The sequence below is a fragment of the Euprymna scolopes genome, chromosome 4 (assembly GCF_053919585.1).
Source record: "Euprymna scolopes isolate OS-2025 chromosome 4, ASM5391958v1, whole genome shotgun sequence".
Lineage (NCBI taxonomy): Eukaryota > Metazoa > Mollusca > Cephalopoda > Sepiida > Sepiolidae > Euprymna > Euprymna scolopes.
Genome location: NC_136485.1, coordinates 105897854 through 105916868, shown reverse-complemented (window position 1 = coordinate 105916868; position 19015 = coordinate 105897854).

Sequence of the window (19015 nt, the reverse complement as noted above, 5' to 3'; positions counted from 1 at the left end):
ACATTCGGACCCACACGTTGTATCTGAAACAGTCACAAAAAAAAAGAAAAGAAATTCAACTCAGCCTTTTCAGTTGAAATAAAATGCATTTATTCATGGTTCTTCCAAAATAACGCATTGCCTCATGTTTTAATAGTCTCTTAGTTTATATCGTCTGCCATGTAGTTAAGTCTCTCGCCATCATGGGTTAAACGTTCATCTTCCCTGGTCCATGTCATTTGCTGCATTTTTTTCCATCCTCTTCTTCCGCTGTGACGTCACATTATGCACTGACTCGGTCATTTGCATATGTGTTATGCGTCTGCTGCTACCAGCGCTAGCAGTTCTGAGTGAAACCATCTTCTAAGAAAGAACACTCTGGCAGATACAAAAGCAGCCAGTAGAGCCATTAAGACGATTGGCAATAAATCAACTTCCACTTCTAAAAAAGGAGGTAATGCTTGGAAAGGTTAATTCGAAACTTTTTATCTGCGAGAGTCGTTCCAAAAGTAATGCATTCTAAGTAAAAAAAAAAAAAAAAAAAAGTTGAAAAACCTACGGAGACGGGAGTGATACCATTAAAATGAGTGACCTTTTGTACTCCAGAATTTATTTTTCTACATAGTCACCACTATTCTTAATGCGTTTTTGCCAACGATTAACAATAGCTGTACATGGGCGTTTGGAGCGCGCTTTGTCACTTATATATCTGTCACCACTCTGAAATCGACGAATCAACTGTGCTGACATCAACTGCATCGGTTTCAGAAACTTTCAACAAACGCCAGTGAATTTTGATCGGTGCATTTTTTCTGCTTAGAGGAATACAGTGATGCATCTCCGCTTCTAATGTACGTCTATGGCAAAGATTGTTTTCTTAGAGTCACACACCGTCAATAGCTGCAACAGAGAGATGGAACTTTTAGATCATGAATGTGTGTCATGTCATCATAATAATGCAATTTTGCAGTCCCTTCTGATCCATTTGGATGGAATAAAAATAGGAGACATTACTTTTAGAATGACGCTCGTGTTAATATTTTGGATTTAGCTATCAAGACGAGTTCCTGAAAATGAAAGATTTCTATGACATTAAAAATAAAAATAAAACCATTTCCTTTTCTAACAATTATCATTTTTTAAATTCATCACTATTCCAATGTTTACAGAGATTTTCGGAAATATTGTTTATGTCAACAACAAAATACTAATATTATTCCGATGTCAAAATACATAGGATACCCCCCCCCCCCAAAAAAAAACGGGTGAAAATAAATACAGGGAGAACACTCTACTTAATTAAATACAGATTTTCTCCCTTGTTTACAGGAAATTGGCACATCGTTAAACACTGTGCAAAAAAAAAAAAAAAAAAAAAAAATGCAAAAGCGCATGTTTACATTTTTTAATCTCCACAAATAAAGCTAGCCTATTCACACACACACACACACACACACACACACACACACACACACACACACACACACACACACACACACACACACACACACACACACACACACACGCGCGCGCGCGAAAAAATATTCGCTTAAAATCTGCTTGAAAATATTTTAGAGACTCGTTTAATTACAGTTAAAAATAATCTAGCAATGTAAAGTTGTAGCTCTGTTTTGTTTGTTTTGTTCAAAAACTTCGGCGCAAGCCCCCTTTCCTCGAAAAAACTAAAATAAAGAACAATCTTGTGACGCAAAGAAAATATTGTTCGACGCCATCTTGAAGGAAAAGGGAGATAGATTCAACTAATTCAAATTTGCTATATTTTAGAAAGTCATTCTTATCATGGGAAGGACGGCATTGGAAAAATTCAAATTCATCACTGAGTAACTCCTCCTTAAAATAGATCTTCAGAAATAGTTTAAAATCAGATTTGTACATTATCGTAATGCTTACGAATTCTCATTTATCCCTTTGTACGTGCCCTTCTAGTCTCGCACAAAAACACGCGTTCACATCTCAAGCTATTTTTCTTGTCATACACATACACGCACACGAACATATGTGCGCACGCACGCACACACACATAGATATATTCACGTTCGTGTACATACACTCACATTCACGTGCATACACACACATGCTAACGTACACATATGTACGCACACATATGCGCACACGCACGCACACATGGTCAACGTCACTTCCCCTGTGAAGGAAATCCACACATGTGCAAAAGACCACCGGAAACAACTATGAAAGCAAAAGACAAGCTGTTTCCTTCCTTTTTCGACTCGCCTTCCAAGCTGAGCGGTCGGCGGACCAAACGGCTCCCTTGTGGGGCGCGCGCGCCTGCGCGCTTCATGCCACCTGATACTGTGTGGGGCAAGAGTCAACAGACAGTACGTACACCTTACACGCTTTCTATCTCCATGCCCTGGATTGATTTTCTCTTTCTCTCTCTCTCTACAACAATAGACTTTCCTTCTCACCAGCTAACAGCGAGAGATGCACTCCAAACTAGATTGACTTTCTCTCTCTATACAACAATAGACTTTCCTTCTCACCAGTTAACAGCGAGAGACGCACGCCAAACTAAACATGTGCTGTACCCTTTTCTTTCATTTGTTTCTTCACGAAATAAATTCTAGTTCGTTTAATTCAATTTAACGCGTTGTTCGTTCCTTCCTCAAAACAATTCATTTTTCCAATTTTGCACCACTACAACAAATTGGTGACCCGACGTGAAATGAACATGCATTTCTTTCTATACTACAAGTCCCGCAACAAACTGGCGACTACGATGAGACGTGAAACGAACAAGCATGGTGACCCTACCTTTTTGAAATTAATTGTTTTGAGCGACATGCACGTTTTATTTGATAAAGAAAAAAACGAACATTTCAACAAAGAAAAACAAGTGAACTACTACCGACAAGAATCTCAATGAACTACAATGATGAAACCCCTCGTCAGACTCGGCAGAAAAATAAACAAGGAGCTGTCGACTTCATACCAAATATAAAGAAAAATTCGAGCTTGACAAACATTTTTCACGGTTTCCTGACATTACCCTATAACAAACGCGAGGAGCAAAATTATATAGGCCTATACACATTCTTTCCTGCACAGCAGATGCAACAACAAAGAAACAATTACAGGACATCCCTATTAACACAAAGGAAGAAGTTGAATCAACAATACGAGTTGAGATGCACCACGCACACTGATAAACTCACATCTGGAGGTTTCGTTGACAGCCGGCAACTGGACATCTGTTCAACACGAACGAATGTGCAACAAGCGTCCGTACAAGCAATGTACACACACTACCGCAGATTCACTTGCGAAGACACTGGCAACTACACATACCACGTCAACACAAAAAAGTTTTCCTTCCAAACGAACAATGCACTTCACTATCCAAGCAACTCGTTGCACATGTCAGCACACAACAAAAAAACAAACAAATGCCAGCCTAAAAAAAGAAGAAACGCCTATTCCATGCATAAGTAAATATTTTTTTCACGAACACACTCCGTTTTTGACATTTTTTCTTTTATGTGTATTTTTACATGTGTTTGTGTGTGTACATATGTATAGGTATATGTATGTGTGTGTGTATATGTGTGCCTCTACATGCATACATATGTTGGCGTACATCTGTATGTACGCATGTGTTTATTTTCATGTGCAACCCTTCTAGGAGAAGCAAATCTTAGATTAAAAGAAAGAAAAACATAAAGTGGGAGGCCAGTACCCGCATTAAGCTGGTCTGCAGTTTTACTTGTTGCTGGCTATCTTGCTCTTGCTTATTGCTAGATGTCAACATTTTGAACCGAGAGAGAGATTTAGCTGTCGTACAAAGCTAAAACTCTGTAACATCATCTGTGTATAGATACTCCCTCAGCCATGGAAAAGTTGTGACGCGTGTAGGAAGCATGTACTAATTGATCTGCCATTATTATATGTATATTTTTATGTATAGGTGTATATATGTTCATGTACAGGTGTAGGTATATGTATGTATATCTATGTGTTTATGTATGTATATGTGTATGTGTATGTATATATGTATGTGTGTGTATGTATATATGCATATATATTTTTTGTATGTATGTGTATATATGTATGTGTGTGTATCTGCATATATGCATGTGTGTGTATGTGTATACATGCATGTGTGGATGTATATGCATGCATGTATATGTGTATGTATGCATGTGCATGTTTGTGTATGAGTGCATATTTATGTATGTGTATATATATTTAGGTAAGTGTATGTATATATATGTGCATATGTGTACATGTGTGTATATGTATGTATATGTGTGTATGTATTTGTATATGTGTGTGTGTATTTATATGTATGTACATGTGTATGTATATGTATGTATGTGTATTATGCATTGTGTATGTATTTATGTGTGTATGTTTACAGATAGGTATGTGTGTATGTGTATATATGTATATTTGCATTTATATATGTATATATATATACATATATATATATATATATTATATATGTATGTATACCGTTGACTTGTCTTGTGTATGTTGATGTATGTGTACTATGTATTGTGTATATATGTATGCATATATGTGTGTTATATGTATGTGTGTATGTGTATGTATGTGTATGTATGTATGTATCTATGCGGACATGTATATATGTGTATACATACACATATATACATGTCCGCATACATAGCACAGATATGGCACTGAAGACGGTCACTAGTATACATACTAGTGACCGTTTTCAGTGCCATGTCTGTTTGAGCGTGTGAACTTTGCCGGCAGGACTAAAGTCATTTTCGGCTCATGGACTTTCAGTGCCTGAGGGAGTGGCACTCGTCTGACAAGACGTTGAAATCATCATGTTAATACATGTACTAGTGTATGCATGTGTATGTATATCTATTTGTATATGTATGTATATAGGTATGTGTGTATATATTTTTATTTATTTATTTATTTATTTTTTGTGTATATATGTTTATGTGTATTTGTATGTATATACGTATATATATGTGTGTATATGTATGTATATGTATATGTATATATGCAAACTGAAATAGGGAGATGACTGAGCAGTGGCATAGTGTGCATGTTTTATTATCACGGAGTTTTAACCTCTCCAGCAGCTGGACATATACACACACATACACATAAGCAAGCAAACATGCATATGTATATATATATCCCTAGTTCTCACAATATAGTAACCCTCCACTCTAGTGCAACCAGTGGTAGGGTGCGAGAGGGTACAATATGTGTAGCACAAGCATGTTGTGTCGCGATCGTTATGTGCAAAAAAAAAAAAAAAGAAGTCCTATGGCGATAGGTGAGTGGCGACGTGCACAGGCTTAGCGGGCTGGAAGTGCATAGCTGCAAATCTGCACATAGGCGGCCAGTGATTTATCTAACATCGTCGACTAAATCGCTTACAGGGTGGAAGCAACTTCGGTGGATGATCTGGCGGCTGAGCAGCCTTTTCTAGAGATACACTGCTCACCCATGAATTTGGGAAGGGTCTAGAAAAGGTGACCTATAAATTGTCTACCCTTTTATTAGCTGGTCGGCTTCCTTCGGTCGGCGGCTGCTCTATATTTGCAGGAGAAACAAGATAAAGTTGAAGAAAAATAATAAACAAGGAAAATCAAAATTTTATCAGGAGAGGAATAACCTAACTGTTGCTACGTTGAATGTGAGAACTTTGCTAGATGTCCTGGATAGTGAAAGACCTGAACGTAGGTCAGCTATTGTTGCAAGAGAGCTCACTAGGTACAGCATAGACACTGCGGCATTGTCTGAAACATGATTGAGTAGGATCGGGATACATCTTTTTTTTGGAAAGGAAAACTATCAGGGCTGAGACGAGAAGGTGGAATTGGCTTTGCAGTGCGTTCTGATTTGGTGAAAAGGATTGAACAGCCAATCTGTGTAAGTGACAGAATTATGATGATGCGCTTCCATCTTGCACATAGTAGGTATATGACGATTTTATCTGTGTATGCCCCTACCATGGGTCATGATGAAGAACCCATCATGGCGTTTTACCGGAATCTCAGTCGTACTATTTCCTCTATTCCTTTATCTGAGAAGATCTTACTCATGGGGGATCTAAATGCAAGGGTTGGTAAGGATCATCACACCTGGGACTCACTCGGCCGGTTTGGTGTAGGTGGGGTCAACAGTAATGGTCTGCATCTTCTCCATCTATGCACTCAGTTTGACCTTGCTATCTGTAACACTTTCTTCAACAGAAACCTCCAGAGGAGCTTAGGCCCTGTTGACTGCGACATTTATGACCCACTGGCGTGTGGACCATGCTCTGGTGCCCAGCTACCTAAGTCCCAGTCATGGATAAATGACATTAGCTGGGTAGAAGGAGCTCCTGTAAGCCGTGGTGGAGGCAATTCTTCTAGGAGAGGACAACTCTTATGAGAAATCTGCGGTCAAAGCAATTACCAGTCATCTTGCAATGGCTTGTCACTGGGTTATTGCTGCGGAGACTTAGAGAGTGGCACTCGTGTCGTACAAGCGCTTGTCACTTTAATACAACAATGTACAGATGTTACTTGAGATTTATCTTTTATCTTTTTCTATCTTATCTTTATCTGTCATTCATTTCTATTGCAAGTCCTATGGCGATGGAGGAGTGGCAACGTACACAGTTACAAATCTGCACAGAGGCGACAGGAACCCTATCTTAACATCGTTGTTGTGCCTTCACATGACAGAGGCCAACTCTGGTGGGGGTTCCTGTGACTAAGGACCCCTATTCAGGGAGAGCACTGCTCACCCAATGTCTTGGGAAAGTGCTAGAAAAGGTGCACTAAAAATTGTCTGTCATACTATCACTGGTTAGTTTCCTGCGGTTAACGGTGGTTCATGTAAGCAGGAAGAAAACAAAAAATGTATCTCCAAAAAGGAGTAAAATTCAATTTATGCTGTTGGAATGTACGCACTCTTCTTGATAAAGCGTCATCCAACCGTCCTGGTGCACGACAGCGCTTGTCACTGCAGAGCTACGGAGACTTGATATAGATATTGCTGCTCTGTCAGAAACCCGGCTCTCAGGCTATACTCTCTTCTGGATTGGTAAACCGGAGGGTATCCGTAGAAATGGTGGAGTCGGTTTTGCGATTAAAACATCCTTGGTTGATACTATGGAATTTCCTTCCAGTATCTGTGATCGCATCATGAAACTTTGCGTTCCTCTCTCACACGACAGATTCATCACAATTCTTTCGGTCTATGCACCAACCCTTCAAGTGAATGAAGATGACATCTTGTGTCTATGCGCTCTGTTGTTGCATCTACACTAATTAATGTAAAACTTGTTATTCTTGGTGATTTCAATGCCCGTGTTGGTAAAGACTATGGTCTCTGGAGTTCTCTTGGTCGCTATGGTATCGGTACCATGAATGCTAATGGCCTTAAGCTACTAGAGCTGTGTTCAGAATTTAATCTTGCTATCTGTAACACCTTTTTTCACCGTAAACTGAAGCACAATGCTACTTGGATACACCCACGTTCAAAGCATGGTCACCTAATTGACTTCATTATAACTCAAAAATGCGACCTTCGAGATGCATATACTGTTGGTGTCATGTGCAGTGCTGAATGTGACACCGATCACAAGTTGGTGAGAGGAAAGTTTAATTTACGAATTCGTAAGAAAATTCGTCACAGTGGTGTTAAGGTGCCTAGCCGTATTGATGTCGCCAAGTTAAAGTTGCCGGAAGTTCAAAAGAGTATGGTGGAAAAGCTTGATAATCTTACATTTGATGGTACATTGGTGAATTTTAAGACTCAGTTTTATTCTGCTGGTGCTGAAGTTCTTGAATTCAAGAGGGATAAGAACAAGGACTGGTTTGACGACAAAAATCTTGAAATTAATCAGTTGCTGACGAATGAACAGAAAATTTATGAATCTTTACTTCGTGAAGATCGTTCCGATCATACAACTAATTTGCGACAATACAAAGAGGTCAAAGCCACATTGCAACGTGAGCTAAGAAAAACGAAAAACCAATGGTGGATGAATATAACGGAACAGATCCAAAAGGCGTTTGACACAAAGAATTTATGGACTCCTACGCCAAGTATTTGATCCTCCTACCTCTTCAATATCTCCCCTGATATCGAAAGATGGTTCTGTTGTCATTAAGGATCCAGAAAATATCCTGAAAAGATGGCGAGAGCACTTTACTGATGTGTTTCACAATCCTCCAGCAGTAGATGATGATGCAATTGATAGCCTACCACAATGTGATATCATATTCAGAATGGATCGTTTGCCTAATCTGGTTGAGGTGCAGTTGGCTATCGCACAAATCAGCAGTGGCAAGGAACTTGGTTTGGATGGTGTTCCGGTGGAGCTTCTTAAGATTGGAGGTACGAATATTGCTAATGCTATTCTTGATTTTGTTGAGGAAATCTGGAAACGTGCTCCTGTTCCACAGGATTGGATTCATGGTGTCTTGGTGACCCTGTTTAAAGGAAAGGGACAGAAGAATGTTTGTGACCACTACCGGAAGCTGTTGGGAAAGTTCTCGCACGACTTCTATTAAACAGGTTACTGGAGGATGTTTTTCCTAATGCTATTCCAAAGTCACAAAGTGGCTTTAGGTCTGGCAGAGGAACTATGGATATGATTTTTTCAGCCCAGCAAGTCCAGGAGAAATGCATTGAACAACAGATACCACTGTATCAAGTGTTTGTGGATCTAACCAAACTATTTAACACCATCAACAGGGATGCTCTCTGGTTGATCTTAGAGAAAGTAGGATGTCCTCCAACCTTTGTTAGAATACTCAAGGAACTGCACAGGGACACGAAAGCTCGAGTCTCATTTAATGGAAAATTGTCTGATGAAATCCCAGTTGACAATGGTGTCAAACAAGGTGATATTCCTGCCCCTACTCTTTTCTCTATATATTTTGCTGCTCTACTTGCTCATGCGTTTCGAGATTGCGATAGAGGTGTCATGTCAAAGTTTCGAACCACAGGTCGTATTTTTAATCTTAGAAGATTTAATGCCAGAACCAAGCTGCTTCATGGTAGTTCTTCATTATTTTGAACGGTTTCTATATATCGGGGTCTCATTATTTTGAACGGTTTCTATATATCGAGGTCTCATTATTTTGAACGGTTTCTATAGTTCCTGGAGAAAACTTTATCCTCTTCTTTATAGGATTTATAGTTCGGCTTTATTTTCTTATAGTTATTTTTATTTGGCAACCACATGTCGAATATTGAACGTATTTTCCTTGCATATATAATCTTAGCAGGCGATAAAGTTCCCTTTATATTCTGGTTTGGTGTAAGCCATCAGAAAAGAATAGTTTTCTCTTCAGTGTCAAACCCATTGACTTTTTTTAATGCTCGCTTAAATGTATCGAGAAACTTTATACGTCGGTGTTAGTATGTGTTCTGTCGCTAACGAATAACAAGAAACTTGAAATTTACTTCCGGTGAGCATCATACAATTATCACTTACTATGGTATTCGGTGCTCCAAGTCGACTAAACACTTCATTTAGTACTCGTATCATATTTACAGCTGTTGGGCGTTTATATTTAAAAATCTCTGGTCATTTAGAGTAGAAATCTAGGATCAGTAAATAATAATATCGATTTAATGGTCCTGCGAGGCCCATATGCATGCGTGACTAAGTAATATTCGTTTCTGAGCAGGACTATATATATATATATATATATATATATATATATATATGTGTGTGTGTGTGTGTGTGTGTGTGTGTGTGTGTGTGTGTGTGTGTATCCTAGCAGGGAAACCCGATGTTGCTCGGGATTCGTAAGCATGAAACACTAATGTCTATAGGTAAAAACGAATAATTATTATTTAATGATAATTATCAAGCCCCTTTAAGAATACTTAAGAATGGGCACTGTCTGCAGATTTATAACTAAGGTAATCAACTAACGTCGATGCAATGTTCACGACTTCTACTTGTGCGAATACTCTAGATTACCTAATGTACTCGGCTGAATTCGGCGTTTATTACTTCTTAATTCCCTTCATTCCCGTGGCAATTGTTTAGTGACCCTGGGCTAGAGGTTCGGTAAATGGAGTTAAAGCGTGGCTTCGTGGCTGGGTTCGAATCTCATGACCGGCAGGAATTGTTACCTACACTGATAATTGCGTAAGCACGAAACACTTGTGTCCGTAGGTAAAAAATGAAAAAAATATTATTTAATTATAATTTATATATGTCATATTTTTTCAATAATATTAATAATTTTGTATACCTATAGGTATATAAAATTATTAATATTATTGAAATTGTTTATTGCATAAACACGAAACACTAGTATGTATACATACTAGCGTTTCATGTTTATGCAATCATCAAAGCAGGAAGTGATAATTATTGCTGGTCATGGAACTCGAACGCAATCAACAAAGCCAACCTCGGCTTTGTAGAATTGTATTCTTCCCCAAGAATTAACCTTTAAATTGGAGTAAAGTAAGATACTTATATAGCTGTGTCATCTGGTTTGTCATAAACAACGGACGTAAGAGTATTCTACAAACAGGAAGTTTGGAATGATGCATGTAGCTCTTGTTAAAGGGGCTGACAACTATCATATTTTTTCAATAAATATTAATAATTTTTATGCCTACACATACTAGTGTTTCATGCTGACGCAACCATCAAGACAGGAAGTGATATATATATATATATATATATATATATATATATATATATATAGACATATATAGACATATAAATATATTTATTTTTAAAATACGTACATGCATATTTCGGAGCCTACCCCTCTTCAGCGTAGCTTGACTGTTATTACGACTCGAACCCTGGACCTTATGTATTTCAGTCCAGCGTCTTATCCATTACGCTATGATGCCATAGACGATTTACTGTTTAGTTTTTATCGTTTATATATTTACGTAGTTTTTTTGTTGTTGATTTTTTAAACGATATTGAGGTTAGCGTATTCACCTTGAAGATCGGATGCTTTTTTTTTTTTTTTTAGAAATTGCCCATTTTTTATTTTTGACGTAAATAAATAATATTTTTATTTATTTATTTATTTATTTTTAAAACAGTAATCTACGTACATGCATGTTTCGAGGCCCTACCCCTAATGTTTTAAAAATAAATAAATAAATATTTCGAGAATATCTCTTTTTCAAAAAAGAAGAATCCAACAGAATGTCGTAAAATCTTTGTTCATACATCACATCACTTCAACACCCGGTTTCCTGCATTGCTGTAGCCTCCTTATACTTTAAATATTTATTTATCAGCAATGCTCAAAGAAAACCCCATTTCTCTTATATATATATATATATATATATATATATATATATTCTGCACTGAAGATTCCCGAAAGGATGAAACACTAGTGTCTGTAGGTATTTAATTATTATAGTAAAAAAATAGTTATGACATCCCCTTTAAGAAACTCGTTTCTTATCGTTGAGCAGTTTCAGTTGAATTAAAGTCGGCCAATTTAGTTATGCATAGATCATCGTAGAACGATTAGATCACTGTCTGACTGACGTAAAGAACATTTAAAATTAAAATGTTTAAATTCAACGTTATTTCACGCGGTTAATGGTAGCCGAATAGATACGGTCTTTGCTAATCGAGCCAAAGATGTCTCGTGTTGCCGCGTTCGAATCGTTCGACTGGTGTTAATCGTGACACCCTGCACTGAAAATTCCCGAAAGGATAAAACACTAGTATCTGTAGGTATTTAATTATTATAGTAAAAAAAGAATCATATATATATGTGTGTGTGTGTGTGCGTGCGCGCACTTATCACCCCTAGGTAGCTTTAATGTTCTTCATCATAAAAGTAATCGGCTTATCAATGTATGTATTTTTACTTATGCACTATCTGCTGAAATCTGAAAGCAATTGAGGAAAAATCTTTTTTATCATCACTAAATTTCCGATGGGCATAAAACTCATCACATCTCGGTGTTTGTTTTTGTGTTGGAAGAAAAACATAATCGGAAAATCCTTTATCCGATCTGGACAAAGATTAAATTAATGAACAAATCATTTCTTATCCGGAGGCAAAATAAACTTATTTGTATTCCGGATTTATCTATCATTTTTAGTTTTTGAATGTCTACAAACAATGACCTAAACAACAGTAAAAAAGCAATTACTCCTGATACCGCACCCCTCTGTAAAAAATTAAAAAAAACAACAAAAAATAAAGAAAAAACAAAAACAAAAACAATAGCACAAGCATCGCAGAAAATGTTCAATTATTTCTCTGTGCCTTTACCCAATTCATTTTGTTACATACTTAATTACAGTGACACACAGGTTTTCGACAGATTACTAAAGTTTTCTTTTTACTAGAGGGTGGTCATCGGTTATGAAGGCCTGAAGGCCAGCCGAGGATAAGAAATTATGAGTGTGAGATAGCTGGTGAGAAAACACCGTAACGATCGATAATAGTGAAACTTGGGAAATGTTTAATTAATTTAAGGGAACGGCTCAGCAGGAACTTGTTTCATGTTAAACTTAAAAACGATCATTTTATTGTCAGCTAGGAAGCAGCCCCACAGTTGCGGACAGTTCTAGGAAAGAAACTTCGCTCATGGAATTTACGTTTAGTTTTAGCCACTGATAGATAATAATGCAAATTTTTAGCAGTTGTTGTTGTTAGACGAGTGTATGTTGCAAATATTCTATGGGGCCATAGATAAAAGCTGAGTACCTATCAGGAAATTAACAGAGCAGATGCAAAGCTGTTACATCTTTTCTGTGAGAAAGAGGAAGTAAAGTGAAGATAAGTAACATTGATCTTAGCCAATGCCAAATGGGTGATCGTTTGGAAGGTTAGGCGCTGGATGTGAAACCTCCATATGTGGTCTTCCTAAAATGCCGGGCGACACCAGATCATCTTGCTTCAGACGCCACCATTGTCTTATTTCGTTTAGTCACGTAGGCAGATGGTGGCTGTAGAAACTGTAAATGCCCAATCAAATGAATCCTTTTCATTCAATACGTGGGTACAAGCATGTGCGAAATCCGACACGTGTTTGAGAAATTACTTCTGAAGCAACAGCGAGCGTGAAAAGGAGTCCCCTCAGCGAGGGTAAAGAAAATAATGGAAATGAATCGCGTCGAAACGCGTAATGTCTGGCAGACAGGAAAAGGCAAAAGTGAAAACATAACACTGGTGTTTTGAATAGAATTACTTGTCTAGATCAATTTATGGATTATTGAACTTTCTGGCTTCTGAATCAAGATGACATAATGTTACAGGGAAGGGCTGTCCCCTCTACATGTAAATAAGAAGAATATTAGTTAAGTGAAAATGAGCTTAGGATAAGTCTAGAATCGAACCCTGTAAGCAAAGTAAAGAAATGGAATGTTAGAAATTTAGTCTATTGTTAAATTCTATTAGAATAGTTAAATATTGTTTATATCGGAAAAAAAGAGTTGATTGTCCATTCTTTTAGAAATCGTAATATTAAAAATGTTAACTAAAAAATGAACAATGCAAATTAAATTATATTATTTAAAAATAGGTTAGATTAGAATTGAGGATTCTTTTGTTGTCAAAAGTGTGTTTGGACAAACATATGTAAAGCCACGTGAAATTGGTTACGTTTGAAATGCACACTTCTGACGTCATAGACAAAGGACATTTCTCCATATTATGGGTTCGGATTTTAGTAAGTCAGAAAGAGAGAAGTCAGAGAGCAAGAGAGCCAGAGAGTTGGTAAGTTTATACCTTGGAAACTAAGGGAGAACATTTAGACTATGTAAACCCAAATTTAAATTCCTGACGTCATTCGACCGGTCGATCAGATGAATAAAGAATTCATCATTATTGTTGTCTTGTGTCACATCCTTCATCACGAACGAAAGGTAATTGTGTTTTATCATCAATTATAATGAACATTGTTACCCCTTCCAAGTTATGTGTCCCATCTCCCCCATCACAAGTAATGTCCATAAATGCATCCTCTCCTCTAATATGTATTAAAAGAACTGTAAGATACATAAATGTCTTCTCTCCCTCATCATCACTATCGTTATGTCTGTATTACATGAGTCATATATGTGATCCAATATAAACTCTGCGTCATCTTTTAAATATGTACTCCTGCTATTCAACAATAAGACCTAAGGTTTTGAGTTACTAACTCGCAGAAGTTACGGAGAGAAATCGAAGATCCTTTATTCGAACGGAGATAAAATTATGAAGTTGGTGCAGCTCGAGTTGGAAGTATGCAACTCCTTGGTCTTTCACCCTTATATTTCGGCTCAATAAATAATCCTTTTAACCGAGGAAATTATTTGACTGTCTTTCAATGCTCTGAGAATTTTTAGCCCCGTCATGATACCCTGCAATTGAGAACTTTAAGAGACTTTCATTTTTCGTCTTTACTTTCCTCTTCAGTTCCGTTGAGTTGTTGATTTTATAAAAATAAAAATAAACAATATATATATATATATATATATATATATATATATATATATATATATATATATATATATATATATATGTACACAATTTAATTCTCCAGATTTGTATCCTCCTTTCCATTTTTTCATTTGCTAAAAATTTATGCTTTTTACGGAATTAACCTGCCATCTAACCTTCTTCTTTATTCGACGGATACAAGCATATTAGCCCATACGCGGCTCTGTACCATGGGAAGATTTCCCCCATAAGTTTCCGTTCAGTGGGACAGAGTTGGGTGGCGCATTTCCAATGGTGGACTCCCTCGTCCTTGACTAAGCCGGAACAGAGCAGATCTACTTACCAGTCTTCATGCATGGATTGAAGATAAACAGTACAGGATGGGAAATGTAATATTTGTAAAAAAAAAAAAAAAAAAAAAGAATTCATCCTCGCGAGTACTTCAACTTATAACCTGCCAATCCACATGTGTTGACACAATGGAATAACCGCATACTGGACTGGAGTCCAGCTTTTAATATAGCGATGCTCGTCGGATAGAATATGTAATTCGATTTTTCCGCTTCACGTTGGAATATCCGCCTACCCCACATTGTTTTCGATTGTCTCAAATAACCTTGTGACAATGTATTAAATCAATGGTAGGAAAAAACAAAAAAATCAATTGGAATTACTCAACGCTTGCTTCACTGAGAACTCTTCAATGTGCACCCATCTTTTTTGAGGATATTCATTATGTTTGGCGACAAAAGGCGCAATACATTTATAACTTTCACAATTAAGTTTCTGCGGGGAAATCCCTGACAAAAAAAGTGAGTTCACTCCTTACGAAAAGTTGTCAATATTAACATACAACATGTCAACTCTCAATATTTTGTGTGAACACCATCATTATCCAAAACCGCATTTACTCTCCTGGGCATGAAGTTTACCAGAGCTTCACATGCAGCCACTGGAATGCTCTTCCACTCTTCAATTGCGGAGTTGGCGGATATTTGAAACTTTGCACGCCTCGACCTTCTGCTTGAGGATGCCCGAAAGATAGTCTAATGGGTTCAAGTCTGGAGACATGGTTGGCCAGTCCATCACTTTTACCGTTAGCCTCTTCAGTAAAGCAGTGGTTGTCTTGGATGTGTGTTTTGGGTCATTGTCATGCTGAAACATTGCTCTGCAACCCAGTTTCTGGAGGGAGTGGGATCATGCACAGCTGCAATATTTGACAGTACATGTTGAAGTTCATGTTCTCCTCAATGAAATGTAACTCTCCAATACTTGCAGCACTCATGTAGCTCAAGGCCATGACATACCCACAACTATGGTTGATTGTAGGCATGACACACTTATCTTTGTACTCCTCAAATTGGGGTGCATGAAGCCTCTTCTGAAGGCAATACACAGTTTGCTAAAGGCATGTCAACAAAACCCATAGATTACTGGAACGATGATGAGACGAAATTTTATTTGTTTGGTTCTGATGGCCTTAAGCATGTGTGGCGGCGACCAGGTGAGGAGAAGAAAGATAAGTGTGTCATGCATACAGACAAGCATAGTGGTGGGAATGTCATGGTCTTGGGGCTGCATGAGTGCTGCAGGTATTGGTATTTTGTAACGATCGGCATTTTTAAAAATATTTTTTGGAGTGAGTTTCGATGATTGTTTTTACATTATTTTTTAGATTCCATCGCACTGGGAATCTGTGTTCTGCGTGCTGTAAGCCAGAAAGGGCTAACTGTGATTACCGGCTAGAGTATTGATTGCTCAACACAGCGAATACGGCAGACTTATTCCCGTCAACGTGCGCTTCAAGGTGAATTGGGATGAAGAATCCCTAAACAGGTTGACGGAGAGGTGTGATGGCGGTTGAAGTCCATCATGATGACGAGAACAAGGAGGTGTATAAAAAACAAAGATCGGCCCATGTTAAGTTCTTTCATAAATGGAGTGATAGAACAAAATACCTGATTAGGGTTTTTAAATATGTATGAAAGGTGAGTTCCCTGATTTTTTGGTTGCCTACATACCCCCGCAGGGGATGGAATTGCCGCATGATACTCTGCCGTTAGTTAAGGTCCGCTAGACGCCATAGAGATGGTGCAATATTGTTAGGTTAGTTAGGATGTGGATCTGTTTCTTTTCCAAGAACGGAGAACCGCTTGAAATATAAGAAATAAAATAAAAAAAATATAATCGTTTTCATGCTTTAAAAACCCCTCATAAGCTTTAAATCACTATTCTAGAAGCATGTGTGGACTTTTAATATATATATATATATATATATATATATATATATATATATATATATATATATATATATATATATGCCTACTTAATTGTTTGAATCTTGTCCTCGCCGATCGTGCGACACCATTTTTTAAAAAAGGGTGACAGGTTAATATATATATATATATATATATATAGCCAGTAGAGTTTAGTTTCCTAGAAGTAAATCCAATGAAACAACACGTGTCTACCAAAATAGTGCTCAATGAGTGAACAGAGCAGGTATATTAATTTTATTTATACAAACATTAATGGCTACATATGTGCATACATGTTTCTGTAATCACCCACGTCGGGGGATTACGTCTTCAGGCCAAGAACCACCTTCAAAAGTGACATTTCCACCAAATACATTTTTCTATTTCGTTTATCAAGTTAAAAATACAACCTGGGTGGGAGTCAAAAAAAAACAAAAACGGTAAAAGGATGAGTGAGGTCTATGAAGATGATAAACATCTTTTTTCTTTCCCCCTCCCCCATCTAACTTAACTTTTGGCTTTTTATGGCATAGGGTACTTGAGAGTTTCGTTTTCTTGTCTTAGAGTCTGTAAGTTAATAACCTTAGCTATGGTCAACCAAGTACTGACCGGTGCCTTTTTAATCTACCTCCACCCACACATACACGCAACACACACATAACACATCCATACACAGACACTGCCAACACACACAGTATACACACATTAATCCATATATTCAAAAGCGAATCCATGCTAGACACTTTTTGTTTTATTTACTGAAACTAGACAATGATTCTGAAACTACGTAGAAGATAAAGTAAAAGTTACATTAAGGTAAATAAAAAAATATAAATAAATAAAAATAAAATACATAAATAAATAAATAAATAAATAAAAATAAATAAAAAATAAAAAATATATAAAAAATACAATAAAAAATTAAAAAAATAAAAAATAAGATAAATAAGAATAAAAATAAAATTAAATTAAAACAAATAAACCAACAAAATGTGAATAAATATAAACCCGAAAGTTATCTAAACCCCACATGTACCTATATGCGTGTATCAATACACTTATAAATGTCTAACATTTATCTACACCCGCGCATATATACACACACACACATTTCAGACATACAGAGACAAATAATAGTATTTTTCTTTACTTATGTAGCGTGGTAACATCTTCGTATATGCAATATTATGCTACCCGACTACAGACGGGTGTATATATATATATATATATATATATATATATATATATATATATATATATATATACATACATACACATATATACACAAACACACACATACATACATACATACATACATACATAAATACATACATATACATATATATATATACATATACACATACATACATATAAACACACACACAACAGACATACATATACATATCCACACATACATACATATATAACATATATATAAACAACATTCGGACATCCATACATTTTTGTAATCTATATTGTTACAACAATTCTATACGAGGCAGCCTATTCTAATAGTTCAGAAATATACGTGTGTATACATATATCTACATACAATAGACACAGAGACACATCCACATACAAACATACACACAGATACATAGATACAGATATATATATATATAAACATACATGCATACGTAAAATACACTTATATATCCAAAGTCACACAAATATAGACATATATATATATATATACATGCATACATGTACCGTGCCACCAAATGATACATCTAAAGTAGAAACAGACATGAATACACCTACTATATAAATTCACTTTTTCTATCAAATTCCACACGTCTAGTTATGTTTCATGGCCCCATCCGCTTGTTACACTTTCCTAAGTTGTAGGTTTTTACCGTAAAAATTGACACTACGTAAAAATTTATATTGAATTCAGCATGAAGTTCATAGGGTTATCCTCATATTTAACAAAGATTCTTTCGATGGTAAGGCAGGTATACATAAGATGTATCACGACACAATAATAATATATAATAACATATGACAGAAATCAGAGTATTTAGGTTATACAAACCTAGTATATAAGCTTATATATTGTAGTACTTACCTTCATCTTTGCTTATTCACTCTAATACCCTTATTCCTTTCTCTTCCATTCACCCTTCATTCCTTACTTTCTTTCATCTATTTATTTCTTCTATTTTTTTTTTTTTTTTTTTTTTTATATTAATAAATTATTTTTCCTACCCGGGTATATAAAGATCATATATCCATACATGCACACACCCAAAAATATCCATATGCATACATTATTACGAGCTTCACTCAAAACGATCTATTACTCATTTAGTTCAAATATACCTTCATACAGGTACTTATTTCGGCTAGTAATACCATAACTGCTCG